Source organism: Kogia breviceps, chromosome 18 (genome assembly GCF_026419965.1).
Source record: "Kogia breviceps isolate mKogBre1 chromosome 18, mKogBre1 haplotype 1, whole genome shotgun sequence".
Lineage (NCBI taxonomy): Eukaryota > Metazoa > Chordata > Mammalia > Artiodactyla > Physeteridae > Kogia > Kogia breviceps.
Genome location: NC_081327.1, coordinates 5,054,495 through 5,073,255, shown reverse-complemented (window position 1 = coordinate 5,073,255; position 18,761 = coordinate 5,054,495).

The following is an 18,761-nucleotide window of genomic DNA, read 5'->3' as shown; positions in this document are numbered from 1 at the left end:
AGCCTCCAGGGTGAACTCAGAGTTGTTGGTCAGCTGCCCCCAGGGAGCCTGGGAAACTGAGTCAGAACAAAAGTGGAAGTGGCCTCGCTCAGAGACCAAAGAGACAGGGGTGCTGGGGTGTCTGGGTCCCCAGCTCCTCAGGACTAGAAGACTCAGTGATAAATGTCATTGTTTCCATGCCCTTCTTTTCAGGATTTAAAGAAAGAAAAAATCTCTGTATCTAGTTCTGTCTCTCTGCTCCTCTTACTATGAACTGATAACGTCTGTCTCTCTCCCTGTGTCTGCGACTCTGATTATGTATTTCTGTACCCGACCATCTCCTCTCTCTTTGTCTCTGTCTTTCTCTGAGTCTATCATTTTGTCTCTGTCTCCCTGGCTTCGTTTCTCTGTCCATCTGCCTGTCTGGTTCTTTCTCTCTGTGTTCCAGTCTCTCTCCTTCGCTTCCATTTCTACCTGCTTCCTTCTGGGTTTGTGTCTGTCTCTAAATTTCTGACTCTCCATCTCCTGACTTTCTTGTTCTGTGTCTCTCTTTCTCTCCCTGACGTTTTCATCCTTTTTCTCTCTTTTTTCTCTTCCTTCCTCTGTGTTTCTCTGCCTGTGTCTCTCTTTGTCTACTTCTGTCTCCTTCTTTCTGCTTCTATCTGTATCCTTAGCTTTTTATTTTTCCCTGTCTCCCAGTTTCGGTTTCTCTGTTTCTCCCTGATCTCTCAGTGGCTGCCTGTTTCTCCTTTCTCTGCTTCTGTCTGTCTGTCTATCTCCCTCGGTCTCTCTGCATCTCGGTGTATCTCTGATGCTCTATCTCTGTGTGTGTTTCTCTCTCTCTGACTCTCTCTCCCTCCCTCTCATACTGTTTCTCTCTATTTTTCTGTCTCTAAGTCCTCATGTCTCCCTGCTGCTCCATCTTTTTTTTTCTAACATCTTTATTGGAGTATAATTGCTTTACAATGGTGTGTTAGTTTCTGCTTTACAACAAAGTGAATCAGTTATACATATACATATGTCCCCATATCTCTTCCCTCTTGTGTCTCCCTCCCTCCCACCTTCCCGATCCCACCCCTCCAGGTGGTCACAAAGCACAGAGCTGATCTCCTTGCGCTATGTGGCTGCTTCCCACTAGCTATCTATTTTATATTTGGTAGTGTATATATGTCCATGCCACTCTCTCACTTCGTCACAACTTACCCTTCCCCCTCCCCATATCCTCAAGTCCATGCTCTAGTAGGTCTGTGTTTTATTCCCATCCTAGCCCTAGTCACTTCGTGACATTTTTTTTTCTTAGATTCCATATATATGTGGTAGCATACGGTATTTGTTTTTCTCCTTCTGACTTACTTCACTCTGTATGACAGACTCCAGGTCCATCCACCTCGCTACAAATAACTCAGTTTCATTCCTTTTTATGGCTGAGTAATAGTCCATTGTATATATGTGCCACATCTTCTTTATCCATTCATCTGTCGATGGACACTTAGGTTGCTTCCATGTCCTGGCTATTGTAAATAGAGCTGCAGTGAACATTTTGGTACATGAGTCTTTTTGAATTATGGTTTTCTCAGGGTATATGCCCAGTAGTGGGATTGCTGGGTTGTATGGTAGTTCTATTTGTAGTTTTTTAAGGAACCTCCTCCATACTGTTCTCCATAGTGGGAGAAAATGGTTACAAATGAAGCAACTGACAAAGGATTAATCTCCAAAATTTATAAGCAACTCATGCAGGTCAATAACAAAAAAACAAACAACCCAATCCAAAAATGGGCAGAAGACCTAAATGGACATTTCTCCAAACAAGATATGCAGATTGCCAACAAACACATGAAAGGATGCTCAACATCACTAATCATTAGAGAAATGCAAATCAAAACTACAATGAGATATCATCTCACACCGGTCAGAATGGCCATCATCAAAAAATCTAGAAACAATAAATGCCGGAGAGGGTGTGGAGAAAAGGGAACCCTCTTGCACTGTTGATGGGAATGTAAACTGCTGCTCCATATTTTCCAGCCTGTTCAGGAGCTTTCCCTTGCAAGATGACAAGTCCGCACTCCCTGGGTTTCCCCAGACACGCTGGGTCTCTGCCTGGACCTGGGTGTCAGGGAGAAGAAGGCTAGTTCAGGGCCCCGGTCACGGGCACCCCGCCCACCTCACCAGGGCAGGGCCAGCGGTTTCTGAGTCTCTGACGCCAGTTGCCGGTAGCCTAGGCCACCGCCTGGTGTCTGGCTAAGTCAGGATGATGGGTCCTCCAGTGGGAGCCCAGCCCAGAGGAGGAGGGGAGGGTGATTCCTCTACCCCAGGATGGGGGGTGGGGGTGCAGCCCAAGCTCCACTCAGAAGCCGGGCAGTTGGCTGCCCAGCCCCCCACCCCACCCTGCCCGGGTGGAGCAGCTGTATAAAACCAAATGTTTCCAAAACCGGAGTGTGGATGAGGGAGGAGGAACCGGGACTTTAAACCCCAATGGTTTCTTCCACCAGGATCCAGGAGTCCAAGCCCCCCGCCCCTCCTCCCTCAGACCCAGGGGTCCAGGCCCCCAGCCCCTCCTCCGTCAGACCCAGGGGTCCAGGCCCCTGACCTCTCCTCCCTCAGACCCAGAAGGCCAGTCTCCCAGAATTCCTTGCAGGGAGAGATGACCGAGCCTGGGAGCAGCCAGGACAAGAGCTGAAAGACAAGGACAGAGCAAGTCGGCACTCCCGCAGGAGGCAGGGACTGGTCGTGGTGGGACCACCTCCCGCTTCCCTCACTAACAGCCATCTTTCCCAGAATCCTCCACTCCGATGGTGGCTGATCTCCGGTCCCTACCCTGGGTCCACAGTGGCCGTCCCAAGACTTCCATCAACATCGCAAAACCTCAGGGTGTGGTTTACAGAACACAGGACCAAAGAGCAAAAGTGGGGAGATAATAAGCCCGAAATGGAGGAAAGGCAAGGGAAGGAACGTTTGTTCCCTGTAGGGACACCTTCTGTGCCCCTCGTGGGCCAAGCTCTCAGCTGGGCGATGCTGGGCACACAGCAATGACTCAGACCCGGGCCCTGCCCTTGAGGAGATGCCAGTGTGGTGGAGGAGACAGCTGTGTAAACAGAGGATCACAGACCAGTGCGAGGACAAGGACGCATGAACCCAGCAGGAGAGTCAGGGAGGGCTTCCTGGAGGAGGTGAGCCCTGAATGTTGAGAAGTTAGTCAGGGCAAGGACGGCGGGGGTGGGGCTGGGGGTTGAAAGGTGGAACATGGAGGCCATCCAAAACAAGGAATGTCCTAGACAGTCCGGAAAGTACCTGGGAGTTGAGGTTGTGGAGGCTGAAAGGGTGACGCACAGGGGTGGGTGCATAGCAGGGTCCACCCCACGCAGGGTTTTGAATGCCAGATTCAGAGGCTGGGACTTTGTCCTGGGTGCTGGGGAGCCATGGGAGGGCTGGGAGCAGGGGAGAAACAGGGTGAGCTCTGGGCGCCTGTGAGGGACACACAGAGTGGAGAGACTGGGAGCTTTTAGCCCGGGTGTGTGGGTGTCGGGTTCATACCAGGGTCTTCCCTGGGAGAAAGAGAGCAGAGTGTGAGCTTGGATGCAGGCGGCAGCGGTGGGGCCGGTGGAGCTCGGGGACCTGCAGAGGGAAGGAGAACAAAGGCCCGAGAGGAAGCCCTGAGCATGGAGGAGACAGGGAGGTGGGCAGCAGACCCACTGAGCCTTTCGTCTGAGCTACTTCTACCTTTGCCTCCTTTTGGAACTAGGGAGGGTGAGGATCCTATAGGGAAGCAACTCGAAGAAGGCTGTGTTCTGTTAAATGCTCGAGTCCAGGGGTATGATTTCTCTGCAAGGTGCCCTGAGGGGGAGGGAAGTGCTTTGGGAGAATCTAGACACTGAGAGTCAGAGGAGAAAGGAAGAGGGGGAGGAGGTGGCGGGAAGGGAGAGGGGAGGGGAGGGAGGAGGGGAGGGAAGATGGGAGGCTGGTTCTCCTGACCATCCTGCTTAATATGGAAACCTGCCCCACCCGGGGACTCCTGCCCCTCTCTACCCTCTAATTTTGTTTTCTCCACAGCGTTTGTCACCTTCCTACATAAAGTATAACTTGCCCGTTGATTCTCTCGGTATAATATGTGTCTCCCTTGTTAGAATGCAAGCTCCACACAGGCAGCAGCCTCTGCCTGTGCTGTTGGTGACTCTGTTTCCTTGGGGTCTGGACCCGTGCCTGGTACACAGTAGGTGCTCAATAGATAAATACGTGGTGAATGAATGAGATTGCGATGGAGAGTCAGGATGGTCGATGGAGACAGGAAAGAGGAAGAAGAGGAGGAAAACAGGGGGATGGGAGGGAAGGAGGGAGGGGGAGGGAGGGGCGGGGAGGAGGGGGGAAGGGAGAGAGGGGGGAGGATGGGGAAGAGGGGGGAGGGAGAAAGACCAGAGCTGGGATTCTACCCCCCTCCCCCACCGACTACCCAGCAGCTGAGAGGGACAGGATGAGGAGTTCCCAGGAACATGGGACCCTAGGTAAGGCTTCCCAGGAACAGCAAAGATCCCAAATCTGGAAGCAGATTGCCTCTGGACTTCCAGGAATTCCAGGGCTTGTTTCCCAGCCCTCTTGGCGGAGCCCTGAACAGGCTGCAGCTGCTTACACTGGGCCATTCCTCCCAAACACCCATGTTCTGGGAAACACCTAGGTCTCCAAATCCTGCCGAAATCCTGGGTGGGAGGGAGGGAGGTGATGGCTGTACATCCACCTGCCTCTGAGAAGAAGCTGGGGGCCCTTCGAGGCCAGGAGGAGAGGGACAGCCCTGTCTGGCTGTAACCCCATCCCTCCAGCTGAAGACACCACCACCCCGCTTCCTCTCTGCACCTACCCTTCTCCCCAGAGGGTAACAGAGACAGAAGGAGCCAGAGAAGCACTTCCTTTTCAGCAGCTCTATCCTCTCCCAGGGAAGCAAGAGAGGAGTCTCATTTTCCAAAGAGGGAAACTGAGGCCTGGGGAGAGCTATTTCCTGGCCAGAGTGATACAGCATGGAGTCAGCAGAGCCAGGTTAGTAGGTCACTGGGGGAAGAGGAGGCTGGGGGCTGGACCCCCGGGGCCGAGGCGGGGAGGGGCTGGGCACCTGTACCCCTGTGTGTTGTAGAAGATGCCTGGGCCCTGGACCCTCGGGTCCATCACCTTCAGAGCTGTGACAGGAAAATTTTCGAGGCCCATGTTACTCTTGCATATATGGCTTTGGCTCTGTACCCACCCACCCCCGGCTCCCTTCCCAAAGTTCCCGTTGTCTTCGTTGAGTCCTGGGTCCGCCTCCACCACAGACCAGGGCCCGAGGAGCCTCTCGTGGGAGAAACGGGACAGTCTGAGTCAGAAGATGGAGGAGAGGATGATGGGAGGCCGGAGGGATGGGCTGGGGCCCCCAGGTAGGAGCCGGTTACTTGTGTGTTATTGACTCCCCCGAGCCTCTGTTTCCTCATCTGTAAAATGGGAACATCTCAAGTTGTCCCTCACAGGGTAGCCCTTCGGGGTAAGCGAGAGGGTCTGCCCAGCACACGGGAATTTGAGGTGAGTTTTAGCTGTTCCTGAACCAGCAGCAGCTGAGGGTCTGCGTGACTGACTCAGGCGGCAACAGGGGGATCCTTGACCTTCCCCGGCGACCTCAGCTCTGACCTGGGGACCAGAGCAGTTGAGGGAAGGTGCCCAAGGGCACACAGCCAGAAATCTCCACCATCTGCTCTTATCACCTAGCCAAGCCTCCTGCAAAAGGGTCTGGGGGCACCAGAGCATCCGAATCAGCTGTGTGCATTCGCTAAAAATAGAGATTTCTGGGTCCCACTCCCATATATTCGGACTCAGTGAGCTCAGGACCCCGCAAATGACTTAAACATGTGCCCCACGGAGTTCCCTGGTGGCCTGATGGTTAGGATTCCAGCTTTCACTGCCTTCCTTGGCCTGGGTTCAATCCCCGGTCAGGGAACTGAGATGCCACAAGCCCCGTATGGCACGGCCAAAAAAAAAAAAAAAACAACAAAAAGCTCCCAATGATTCTGAAGTGAAATTTTCCCCCACAGACTCCTATTTCATGCCTACTCTTATTTAACTCCCTTGAAAACCATTTGAGGCAAGTATTATAATCCCCATTTTACGGATGAGGAAACTAAAGTCTTGATATATTCAATGTCATGCAGAGACCTGGAAACACCAGGCATGGAACCTGGTTTAAATGAACTCCCAGGGCATCCCCTGGCTGTCCCGTGGTTAGGACTCCACACCCTCACTGTGAAGAGCCTGGGTTTGATCCCTGGTCGGGGACTTAAGATCCCACAAGCCGCGCGGCGCGGCCAAGAAAGCAAGAAAAATAAGCGAACTCCCAAACTTGCTGATAATTTGCTAGTTCTAGGAAATATTTGCACAAGATTGCTTTCCGTGCCCGTTACTGAGTTGCTTCATTCATTCACTCATTCATGCATTCATTCACCAGACACTGTTACTGAGGCCTCCTCTGGGACCGAGCGTGAAATAGCAGCAGGTTGGAGGGCCCTGTATTATAATCTCACCTCTGACCTCACAGTGTGACTTTGGAAAAGTGACTTGTTCGCTCATAGCCTCGGTGTCCCTCCTCTGACTCTCTTTTGGAGTGAAGATTTCATGAGAGGATGTACGTTATATGAATCCCCAGATAGAGTGGGTTGGCTGGTGGCCCCCCAAAGATAGGCCCACGTCCTGACCCCTTGTACCTGTGAATGTGACCTTATTTGGGAAAAGGGTCTTTGCAGATGTGATGAAGTTAAGGATTTTGAGATGAGATCACTCCTACCTAAATCCAATGACAGAGGGCTTCCCTGGTGGCGCAGTGGTTGAGAGTCCGCCTGCAGATGCGGGGGATACGGGTTCGTGCCCCGGTCCGGGAGGATCCCACGTGCCGCGGAGCGGCTGGCCCGTGAGCCATGGCCGCTGCGCCTGCGCGTCCGGAGCCTGTGCTCCGCAACGGGAGAGGCCACAGCAGTTAGAGGCCCGCGTACCGCAAAAAAAAAACCAACCAAACAAACAAAAAAACAAAAAAACCCACAAAAAAAACAAAAAAAAAAAAAAAGAAAGAAAGGCAAATTACCATATGATATCACTTATATGTGGAATGTGAAATATGACACAAATGAACTTATCTACGGAACAGAAACAGACCTACAGACATGGAGAACAGACTGGTGGTTGCCAAGGGGGAGGGGGCTAGGGGAGGGACGGAGTGGGAGGTTGGGGTGAGCAGATGTAAGCTTTTATATACAGGATGGATAAACAACAGGGTCCTACTGTGTAGCACAGAGAACTTTGTGCAGTATCCTGTGATAAACCACAGTGGAAAAGAGTATGTTTAAAAAATATGTATAGGAACTTCCCTGGCGGTCCAGTGGGTAAGAATCTGTGCTCCCCATGCAGGGGGCCCGGGTTCAATCTCTGGTCAGGGAACTAGATCCCGCAGGCATGTCACAACTAAGAAACCCGCAAGCTGCAACTAAAAAGACAGTTGTGTATATATATGTATAACTGACTCACTTTGCTGTATGGCAGATATTAACACATTTTTTTACTGAAGGATAGTAAACCAACTATCCTTCAATAAACAAAACAATCCTGAAATGTTAACAAGTGTCTGTGAGCTAGCAGGAGCCGTCTCAACACCCTCTGATATGTGGGTTGGGGGTGGGTGGGACAGACGTGGGGCCTCCATCACGTCAGAGACCCAGGAATCAGGGGCCCTGGCTACTCTGAGGCTTGGGAGAGCGAGGCCAGCTCCAGCGCATGGAAAGAGTATTGACAACGGAGGGCACTTGTCAATGGCGGCCTCTCTGGCTCAGGCACTGTCCAGCTGCTGTGGGTCACTGACACTGTGCTTGGAACCCGGCTAATTCTGTCTGTGGTGCTGGTGTTTCTCCCGGCCTCCAGATGTGTGGCTGGGGGTGGGGGGTGAGGATAAGAAATGATTTTCACTGACTCTACTGAACCCTGTATCAACTCACCCCGCGTCATCGGTTCAGCTGCAGAAGATTCTAAGACTCACCCTTTCTTTATCTTCGCTGTTCCAGGAAAGCGCCCCTCCCTGCCTGCCTTGTTTCTCCATCCCTCTGATCTCTCCCTCCCTTTTTTTTCTCTCTTCCTTTCTCCTTCCCTCCATCTCCTCTCCCTCCCTCCTTCTTTTCTCTCTCCATCGCTCACCTCTCTCTATCCCTCCCTCCTTTTTCTCTCTCAGTAAAATTTTCACTGAAATGTAATATACACCCAAACCATTGCACGTATCATAAATGTCCCATCAATCAATATTCACAATGTTAAGACACCTGAATAACAAGCACCCAGATCGAGAAGAATGTCCCCACTGCCCCCTTCCGGACATCCTACACACACACTTGGGGATAAACAGCTCTCCTCACTCTACATCACGTCAATGGAATCGGACAGTGAATCCTCTTTTGTGCCTGGCTCCTTTCCCTCTGTGTTATGTCTGTGAGATTCGGCCACAGTTGTGCATGTTATGATTTGCTCCTTCTTATTCCCATAGAGGAGCATTTCGTGCGTGGCGCGAATACACAATGTCTCTTTTCGTTGTGCGGACAGTCTTGCCCAGGAAGGATTGTTAGTTAATAGACCCAGTTTACAAGTGAGAAGACAGAGGCTCAAAGAGAGGAAGCCCTCAGTGCTGGGAGTCTGGGTCCCCAGGATTCCCTCTTAGTCACCTGAGAGCTGAAGTTCTCAGATCTTTACCCCTCGTGGATTATTTTCTGACCTGGGCAAAGTTTCCCAAGCTTTAGCGACTTCGGAAGGAGCGGAGCTGAGGGACCAGAGGGGAGGTAGATCTGGGGCTGCCTGAGGAACAGAAACTGGGAGAGATCACTCCTGGTTTCCAAACAGCCAAGGATATGCTGCCACAATGCCTGTGTTAGTGCCTTTTGGGGGTCCGCTGGAACCTCCTTGGAATCTAAATATCCAAGTCACTTACCTCCATGCTCCTGATGTCCTGTGACCCTCTGCACATCTGGGCTGAGGACACACAGCTCTCTTGGAGGTTTTTGGTTTTGTTTTTTTAAATTGCTGACCCCTGATTTTTTTTTTTTTTTTGGCCACACCACACAGAATGCGGGACCTTAGTTCCCCGACCAGGGATCAAACCTGCGCCCCCTGCAGTGGAAGCTCAGAATCCTAACCACTGGACCACCAGAGATGTCCCTCTTGGAGGTTTTAAAAGTGATCAGGAAATGTTAATGGCTATATCACAAACAGAGTTGTCGAAAGCAAAGAGGAAACTGGGAATACGAAGACAAACAGGAGAGCATGAGGGGCTTCCCTGGTGGCGCAGTGGTTGAGAGTCCGCCTGCCGATGCACGGGACGCGGGTTCGTGCCCCGGTCCGGGAAGATCCCACGTGCCGCGGAGCGGCTGGGCCCGTGAGCCATGGCTGCTGAGCCTCCGTGTCCAGAGCCTGTGCTGCGCAACAGGAGAGGCCCGGGTACTGCAAAAAAAAAAAAAAAAAAAAAAAAAAAAAACAGGAGAGCATGAGGATGCTTATTCCTTCATGTTCCCTGGGGCCTGAGCCAGCTCTCTGGCCAGAGCACACAGGCAAACTGGACCCAGAACAGCCTTAATCAGCTCAGATGTGATGGGAGAGGAGGGCAGGCAGCCCTCAGTCACACTGGCCAAGGCCGTGGCCACTAGCTAGCTACATGCAGCTATTAGATGTAAATGGATTAAAATTAAATTAAATGTATAATCTAGTTCCTCCACTGGAGATTTACACTCTGGGAGGGATGCATGGCTGCCATGAAAAAGAGTTTGGTCGGGGCTTCCCTGGTGGTGCAGTGGTAGGGAGTCCGCCTGCCGATGCAGGGGACGCGGGTTCGTGCCCCGATCCGGGAGGATCCCACGTGCCGCGGAGCGGCTGGGCCCGTGAGCCGTGGCCGCTGCGCCTGCGCGTCCGGAGCCTGTGCTCCGCAACGGGAGAGGCCACAGCAGTGAGAGGCCCCCGTACCACAAAAAAAAAAAGAGTTTGGTCAACGAGGAAGAAAGTGGGAAGGGTCTTTTGGGAGGTGTGATGGTCTGATTCTGACCCTAATTCAAATATATGGATTTCTTCCCAAAGCAAGCAATTCTCCAACACCAGCTGGGTGTCCTAATGAAACCAAGCAGGACACTGTGGGGCTCCTGGACATGGAAGCCTTTCTGTGCACCCCGTTTCTCGTTTGTAGGGAATAGACTCCAGCCTCCGTCCTTTTCTATTTCACCCAACATTTTGTCTCCAAGATTCAATTCGGCACCCGGGCACAGAGGCCAAGTTTTCGGCATCACTGCAATTGAATTCTGACACTCGACCCAGAGATCCCATCAGATCCCACAGGTTAAGGGCTCAGTCCCACAAGACTGCTTTCTCCTCCACCTCAGAGGCCAGTCACAAGTCCAGGTTGTCATCTGGGCTTCTGACTGACCAGCTGTAAATCAGAGGTTCCTGTGACATCCCCTTTTGGGGTGTGATTAATTTGCTAGAGTGGCTCACAGAACTCAGGAAATCCATTTACTCACTGCATTACTGGGTTATTTCAAAGGATATTAAAGGTTATGAATCAACAGCCAGAGACACATAGGGCCGAGGTCCTGAACAAAGGATCTTCTGTACTGTTTAACAACAAAAAATTCAACTGAGTAATTTAAAGATCAAATTGGCTTTATTGAACAATTCATGAACCAGGCAGCATCCCATCGAGCAAATGAGAAGGAACTTCATTGAGCTGAAGAAAAGGAAAGGTTTGTAAAGGTAGAGGGCGGGGTGGAAGGTGGGGATCATTAACAGCTAATGCATTGTTTCAGGCAAGGTCACCCCCCCTAAGGGGAAAGAAGGGGGTCTATCAGTGGATTACCTCCCGGTACTAGGCAGGAAATTCCCCAGGTTGGCTGGTTAAAGGTCACATTTCTGCGGGAAGGGGGGTGGGGGAAGGGAAGGTGGGGCGGGGGGAGGGTTGAAACTGCAGTTAGGTTAGGAATTAAGTGTTGGTTTGCTGGCACAAGTGACTCCATTTGGGGCCAGCTGTCTCCTTTTTCTTTTCTTTACTAAATTTATTTATTTAACTTATTTATTTTGGCTGTGTTGGGTCTTCGCTGCTGTGCGCGGGCTTTCTCTACTTGCGGCGAGCAGGGCCTACTCTTCGTTGGAGTGTGTGGGCTTCTCATTGCGGTGGCTTCTCTTGTTGTGGGGCACAGGCTCTAGGCTCACGGGCTTCAGTAGTTGTGGCGCGCGCGCTTAGTTGCTCCGCGGCACGTGGGATCTTCCCCGACCAGGGCTCGAACCCGTGTCCCCTGCATTGGCAGGCGGAATTCTTAACCACTCTGCCACCAGGGAAGCCCCTGCTGTCTCCTTTTTGACGGTACCCGTGGAGTTTGGGGCTCTCCGTGGTGGCACGTGGAAGCTTTCTGGGTTTTCCCCAAACTGGAAGCTCTCCAAACCCCGTCTTTTTGAGTTTTTAATGGAGGCTTCATTACATAGGCAAGATTGATTAAATCACTGGCCATTGATGGGGATTGATGGAACTCAGTCTCCAGCCACTCATAGGTCCAGGGGTGGGGCTGAAAGTTCCAACCCTCTCCTCATAGGTCCAGGGGTGGGGCTGAAAGTTCCAACCCTCTCCTCATAGGTCCAGGGGTGGGGCTAAAAGTTCCAACCCTCTCCTCATAGGTCCAGGGGTGGGGCTAAAAGTTCCAACCCTCTCCTCATAGGTCCAGGGGTGGGGCTGAAAGTTCCAACCCTCTCCTCATAGGGTTGATTCCTCTGGTGACCATCCCCCCATCCTTAGGTGCTCTTCAGAAGCCTCGTCATTAACACAACAAAAAGGCACCTTTATTGCCCTCCTCGCGGGGAATTCCGAGGGCTTTGGGAGCTCTGTGCCAGGAACAGGGATGAAGACCAAATATATATTCTTTACTGCCATTACAGTATCACAGATGCTCCCACAATTGCTAATATGCAAGACACCTACCAGGCAGATTACTTAGCCTAAGAGGATAAATTTCTTGCCCTCCAAGAGGACATCCTGGGCAAACGGTGCGTAGAGAAAACAGGCACTCCAACGAAAACGTGTGCACAGATGTTCATAGTATCACTCCTCACAATACCCAGAAGGTGGAAACAACCAAAGGTCCATCAGTGGATGTATGGAGAAACAAGATGCACCTGCACCACTGCACCACTGTTCTCTGTCTTCACCTCCGCGATCAGAAAACAAGTACCCCCGGGCTTCCCTGGTGGCGCGGTGGCTGAGAGTCCGCCTGCCGATGCAGGGGACGCGGGTTCGTGCCCCGGTCCGGGAAGATCCCACATGCCGCGGAGCGGCTGGGCCCGTGAGCCGTGGCCGCTGAGCCTGCGCGTCCGGAGCCTGTGCTCCGCAACGGGAGAGGCCGCAACAGTGAGAGGCCCGCGTACCACAAAACAAAAACTAAAAAAGAATACAAGTATCCCTGCCCAAGACCTGCCCTACTTGTCCTCTGAATCCCACTCATCATTTTCTCAAGAACTTCCCTCCTTCACTTATCTGCTCTCTCTCCTGCAGCATCAAATCTTTCACTTCCCTTCCGTCATTCCCAGCAGCACCCAATAAGGTCTAGAAGCTCTTTTTTGTTCTTTTAAAGTTGACCCTTCCACTCCACATTCTTCCTTAGTTTCCAACCAGTTCCTGGGCTCTCCTGCTCCACAGCCAAACATCCCCAAAGAGTGGTGTATGTTTGCAGCATGCATTTCTTCACCTCGTAGTTGTCTATGACTCTCTCCAAAGAGTCTTTTGTCCCCCCCATTCTACTGAGCATGCCCTTGTCTAGCCCCCCAGCCTGCAGGGATATGTTTTTTCACCTGGACTTTCCACCAACTGTGGTCCTTGCTCTAGACAGTTCTAAGTCCCGGTCTCCTGAGAGTGACTCTGCTTCTAAAGGTCTTCATAGAAGATTCACCAGGGAATTCCCTGTCGGTCCAATGGTTAGGACTCGGTGCTTTCACTGCAGGGGCCCCGGGTTCGATCGATCCCTGGCTGGGAGAGATCCCGCAAGCCATGCGTGGTGAACCCCCCACCCTCCAAAAAAAAAATGATACACCAAAGGAACAGGGAAAGGGGAAGGGAACTGAAACCAATTGGGTAACAGAAAACTAGGGCTCTTTCTGCTTCTAAGCGGGCCCGAGAATACACCCATACGGTACTTGTTTTAAGAGCATTTGGGGAATAGACTGGATCCTTTTAGAGGCTCAAGCACCTGACTCTTTTTCTCAAGCTCCATCCCCTGTGGGATGCAGAAGTGCAACCCTCCCAACATCAAGAGTCAAGGAATCTGGGTAGACGGGTCCCTTCTCTCTCGAGGAATCGGGATAAAGAGAGAGGCAAGGACTGAGGTGAGAAGAATCCGAGCTAATGATGAAAGGCAGAGATGAAGATGAGAGAGACAAGAACCAGAAAGACAGAGTGCTCCCACAGGTGGGAGGCGGAGGAGCTGACAGTGGGACAGGACAGAACAGTCCCCATCCACTCACCACTACCAGGATTAGTGCCAGAATCCTCTGCTCCTGTGGACGCTGATTAGTAGGCTTCTAGACCAAAGAGATGGCAGTCTTTCTGAAATTTTAAGGAAGTATCATCCAAGGGTATCACGGTGACATGAGGGAATATGGGAAAATAGAGACAGAGGGAAGGACGGTCATCCTAAAAACATTATTCCCAAGGTCTTGTATCAATTAGGGTGCTTTCGATTATAAGTAATTTGCAATTTACAATTACACCTGACAATGGCTTAAACCAAGACAGCATTTATGGTTTACTTTACAAGCATCTGGGAGATGTGTTAGGTTAGTCTAAATAATGTCTGAATAATATCATCAAAACCACATTTATTTTATTTTATTTTTTTATTAAAGCATAGTTGATTTACAATGTTGTGTTAATTTCTGCTGTACACAAAAGACTCAGTTATATACATATATATTCTTTTTCATATTCTTTTCCATTCTGGTTTATCACAGGATATTGAATATAGTTCCCTGTGCTATACAGTCGGACGTTGTGGCTTATCCATTCTATATATACTAGTTTGCATCTGCTCACCCCAAGCTCCCAATCCTTCCCTCCCCCGTCCCAAACCCCTCCCCTTGGCAACCAATTTTTATAAATTCCCAGGGACCTCCCTGGCAGTTCAGTGGTTAAGAGTCTGCACTTCCATTGCAGGGGTGTTGGTCTGATCCCTGGTCCAAGAACTAAGATCTCACATGCTGTGTGGTGCGGCCAAAAATAAAAATAAAATTAAAAGTTTTTAAAAAGCAAAATACAAATTTCCACATGCTTTACCTTTGTAGGAACACCTCTGGTTTTAAATCTCAGCTTCAAGTAAAGTACCCTTGTTGCCTTGATGACTTTGTTTTGAAATAAACCAGTTTACAATAGCACTCAGCCTTTCCCTTGCCTTCTGCAAATAATCACTCACAAATTTCCCTTCATCTTATAACACACTCCCGATGAGTTGGCAAAAGAAAGAACTCAAAATGAATATTAGCTGGTCTTGTTATCAAAAGTCCTTCACCCACTCCACTGTTTTTATTCAGTCACCCTTTTTTCTCCCTTCCCCTCATGTCACCCCTAAAGTTTTTGCATTTTTATTTTTTTATTTTTTTTATTTTTATTTTTTAAAATTTAATTATTAATTAATTTAGTTTTGGCTGTGTTGGGTCTTCGTTTCTGTGCGAGGGCTTTGTCTAGTTGTGGCGAGTGGGGACCACTCCTCATCGCGGTGCGCGGGCCTCTCACCACCGCGGCCTCTCTCGTTGCGGAGCACAGGCTCCGGACGCTCAGGCTCAGTAGTTGTGGCTCACGGGCCTAGTAGCTCCGCGGCATGTGGGATCTTCCCAGACCAGGGCTCGAACCCGTGTCCCCTGCATTAACAGGCAGATTCTCAACCACTGCGCCACCAGGGAAGCCCAGTTTTTGCATTTTTAATGCAAAGAAGTTTACCCATCTCATTTGCATTCTTGACTCCTAGAAATGCTTTTTAATTCCCAAGAAATGTATACTCTTCCATGCCCAACTAAGATGTGACCATAGAGAATAAGGAACAACTAATAAAGACGAGAGGGCGAAGCCAGGAGTCATGAAGGATGGTGTACGTCCTCTAGATAGGAGAACGAGTGCTTCCAAATTGACTGCCGGGACAGGGGACTCTTACTATTGTTGCCCATTGGCCTTGGTTGCAATAGAATAGCGCCTGCTATATCCTCTCCAGTTTTCTGTTCTTCACTGCAAGTCTTCCCTGTGGATGCCCATTCTCATTGCACTATTGTATTTTGGGTCCCTGAGGATTCTTTTAAAGTTTATGGACTGCTCGTCACAAACATTTCCAGACCTGATTCAGTCTAAAACTCCAAAATAAAACTTTGGAGCTGTCTCCCTTGGGAAGGATGGGGCTCCTTCTGTTTGGGGAGGAGAGTATACAGGGACGTTGCGTGGACACATGAGTAGGATGTGGAAGAAACTGCCAGCTTCCTACTCGATCTTCACCCCTCTCCTTCGTGGCCAGAAGCGAGTGGAAGTTCATCCGCCTAAAACAATGCTTTTGGCAGCCAACCTTCCAGCTAGATGCGAGTAAATTCTAAGCAATGAGAGGCAACCGGTTGTGTCGCATCGGTACATAATTAGGCCAGAGCTGAGGGGTCAGAAAGCAGCAGCAGTAAACAATCCTGGCATCGTGACTGGCTTTGGTACCGTTCAGTTCGTCCCAAGTGCTAATGAGAAACGAATGAAATCGAGCTCCACCTCGCGGCTGCCTAAAACAGAAAGCAAAACAATGGGAATCGTCTCATCCTTAACTCTCTCTGACCCTCCCTCACTGGGAGAGGATTTTTGGGAGAGTTAGATTATTTTCCCTGGGAGCTTCTAGAGCGAATTCCTAAGACCATCTGAATGAGGAACTTTTCTTTTCTTTTCCTTTATGGTTTAATCACAGGATATTGAATACAGTTCCCTGTGTGTCCCAGTAGGACCTTGCTGTTTTTATCCAAGGAACCTTTTCGGGTTTTGTTTTGTTTTTAATCCAGGAAGTCCCCTACATTCCAGAACGTACATTCCAGAGACTAGAGATCTCTCCTGTATTTCATCCCACCCTAACAGTTACCACTGCTACAAGATAAAAGAAAATCTGTGTAAATGTTTCATAATCTTGGGACGCTGTGGATTGAACTGTGTTTTTCCCCTTACATTCCCATCTCATGCCCCTCCCAGCTCCAAATACCATCTAGATAACTGTTTCCCAAATGTTGGATCTACAACTGATACTGTTCCAACAGAATCGCTTGGGGAGGTTTTTTTTTTTTTTTTTGCGGTACGCAGGCCTCTCACTGCTGTGGCCTCTCCCGTTGCGGGCTCAGCGGCCATGGCTCACGGGCCCAGCCGCTCCGCGGCATGTGGGATCTTCCCGGACCGGGGCACGAACCCGTGTCCCCTGCATCGGCAGGTGGACTCTCAACCACTGCGCCACCAGGGAAGCCCGGGGAGGTATTTTTTAAAAATATGGGTTAGACCACAATATTGTAAATCAACTATCCTCCAATAAAAAATAAAAATTAAATTAAACAGTTAAAAATAAAATAAAATATGGGTTAGGTCACTGCAGCATCAAGGCATCTGATTACTAAAGTCTGGTGCTTAATGCAGGAACCTGTTTGTTTTTTTTTTAAATAAATTTATTCATTTATTTTTGGCTGCATTGGGTCTTTGTTGCTGTGTGAGGGCTTTTTCTCTAGTTGAGGCGAGCTGGGGCTACTCTTCGCTGCGGTGAACGGGCTTCTCATTGCGGTGGCTTCTCTTGTTGCGGAACACGAGCTCTTGGCGCATGGGCTTCAGTAGTTGTGGCACACGGGCTCAGTAGTTGTGGTTCACGGGCTTAGTTGCTCCGCGTCATGTGGGATCTTCCCAGACCAGGGCTCGAACCCATGTCCCCTGCATTGGCAGGCGGATTCTTAACCACTGTGCCACCAAGGAGGTCCCAGGAACCTGTATTTATTCACAAAACTCCCTGGCAATTGTAATATGCAACAAGATTCCTCTGTTCATTAGCCGTTGAATAAATGTTCTCTTTACAATAGAATAAAAATTAATGGTAGATCTCGCAAACACAGAAACATCTTTATAGCCCACATCCAAGAACAAATGGTCTTCTTCAAGCAAAATAAACTTTGACAGAAAGGCTGTTGTCCCCAATATCTTGTTCAAGGCCCTCTGGGGCTACTCTGGTCTTGAACTGGCAGATGTAGGCAAGTTAAGCTGTCAATATTTTGTTCTTTCGATGAGGTGAGTTTCTCAGGAACAGTTAACAGAATTATTAATGTCTCAGAAAGAAGTTTTCCCCACCCTTTCCACCTCCAAATTCTCAGCTTCCATAATCATGTGAGCCAATACCTTATAATAAATCGCACACACACACACACACACACACACACACACAGTACTGGAGAACCCGAATATATACAAGAAATACTGCCTATTTTGTTGAGTATAATGGTGACTATAGTCTTTTTAAAATCCTTATCTGTTGCAGATACATATTAAAGTATTTAAGGATTATACTATATGACATTTGATTAAAAATATTCCTGGGGCTTCCCTGGTGGCGCAGTGGTTGAGAGTCCGCCTGTCGATGCAGGGGACACGGGTTCGTGCCCCGGTCTGGGAAGATCCCACATGCCGCGGAGCGGCTGGGCCCGTGAGCCGTGGCCGCTGAGCCTGCGCGTCCGGAGCCTGTGCTCCGCAACGGGAGAGGCCACAACAGTGAGGCCCGCGTACCGCAAAAAAAAAAAAAAAAAAAATTCCTGGGGGGGAGGAAAGGCAATCAGTGAAATCAACAAAATGTTTAAAATTTTTGAAGCTTTCTACTCTTGCATATTTTTACATTTTCCACTTTAAAGTCTTAAAAAATCATTCTATGGCCCAACAAATCCACTCCTAGATATATGCCCCACCAAAAAACAAAAAAAGTGTGCCTATGAACACTAGGATAAATAACAGGTGAGGGAAAAACACAGTTGAACAAGAGTGTGCCCAAGATGATAAAATATTATTGCTGCTTCTTCATTATCAATGTATGAGTTGTTATACCTGTAAATAAATGAATTTTTTCACATTATTTTTTCATTTTTGATGCTTAGTGTTAGTAATACACATAATACCTACAGTGTTTTGTATCATACAATATTGATGTACATACTGACAGATGATTCAGCTTGTAAACAGATGATGTAAACTTATGGTATTGATAAATGCAGTGCAGTACTTTAAACGTATGTTCTCTTCCCTATAACTTTTCTTTTTGGCCGCGCCATGTGGCTTGCAGGATCTTAGTTCCCTGACCGGGGACTGAACCGGGGCCCAAGGCAATGAAAGCACCGAGTCCTAACCACTGAACCGCCAGGGAATTCCCCCTTATATGACTCTCTTAATAACATTTTCTTTTCTCTAGCTTCATTGTAAGAATACAGTATATAATGCATATAACATATAAAATATGTGTTAATCGACTGTTTATGTTATTGGTAAGGCTTCCAATCGATAGAAAGCTATTAGTAGTTAAATTTGGGGGGAGTCAAAAGTTATATAACGATTTCCAACTGCATAGGGGGACAGCACCCCTAACCCCTGCAATGTTCAAGGGTCAATTGTACTAGGAGTTTTGCATGAATCGTGTATCCACTCCCCCCAACTGAAAAGAAGTATGTTGAAGTCCTAACCTCCAGTACCTCAGAAAACTGAGTTGTTT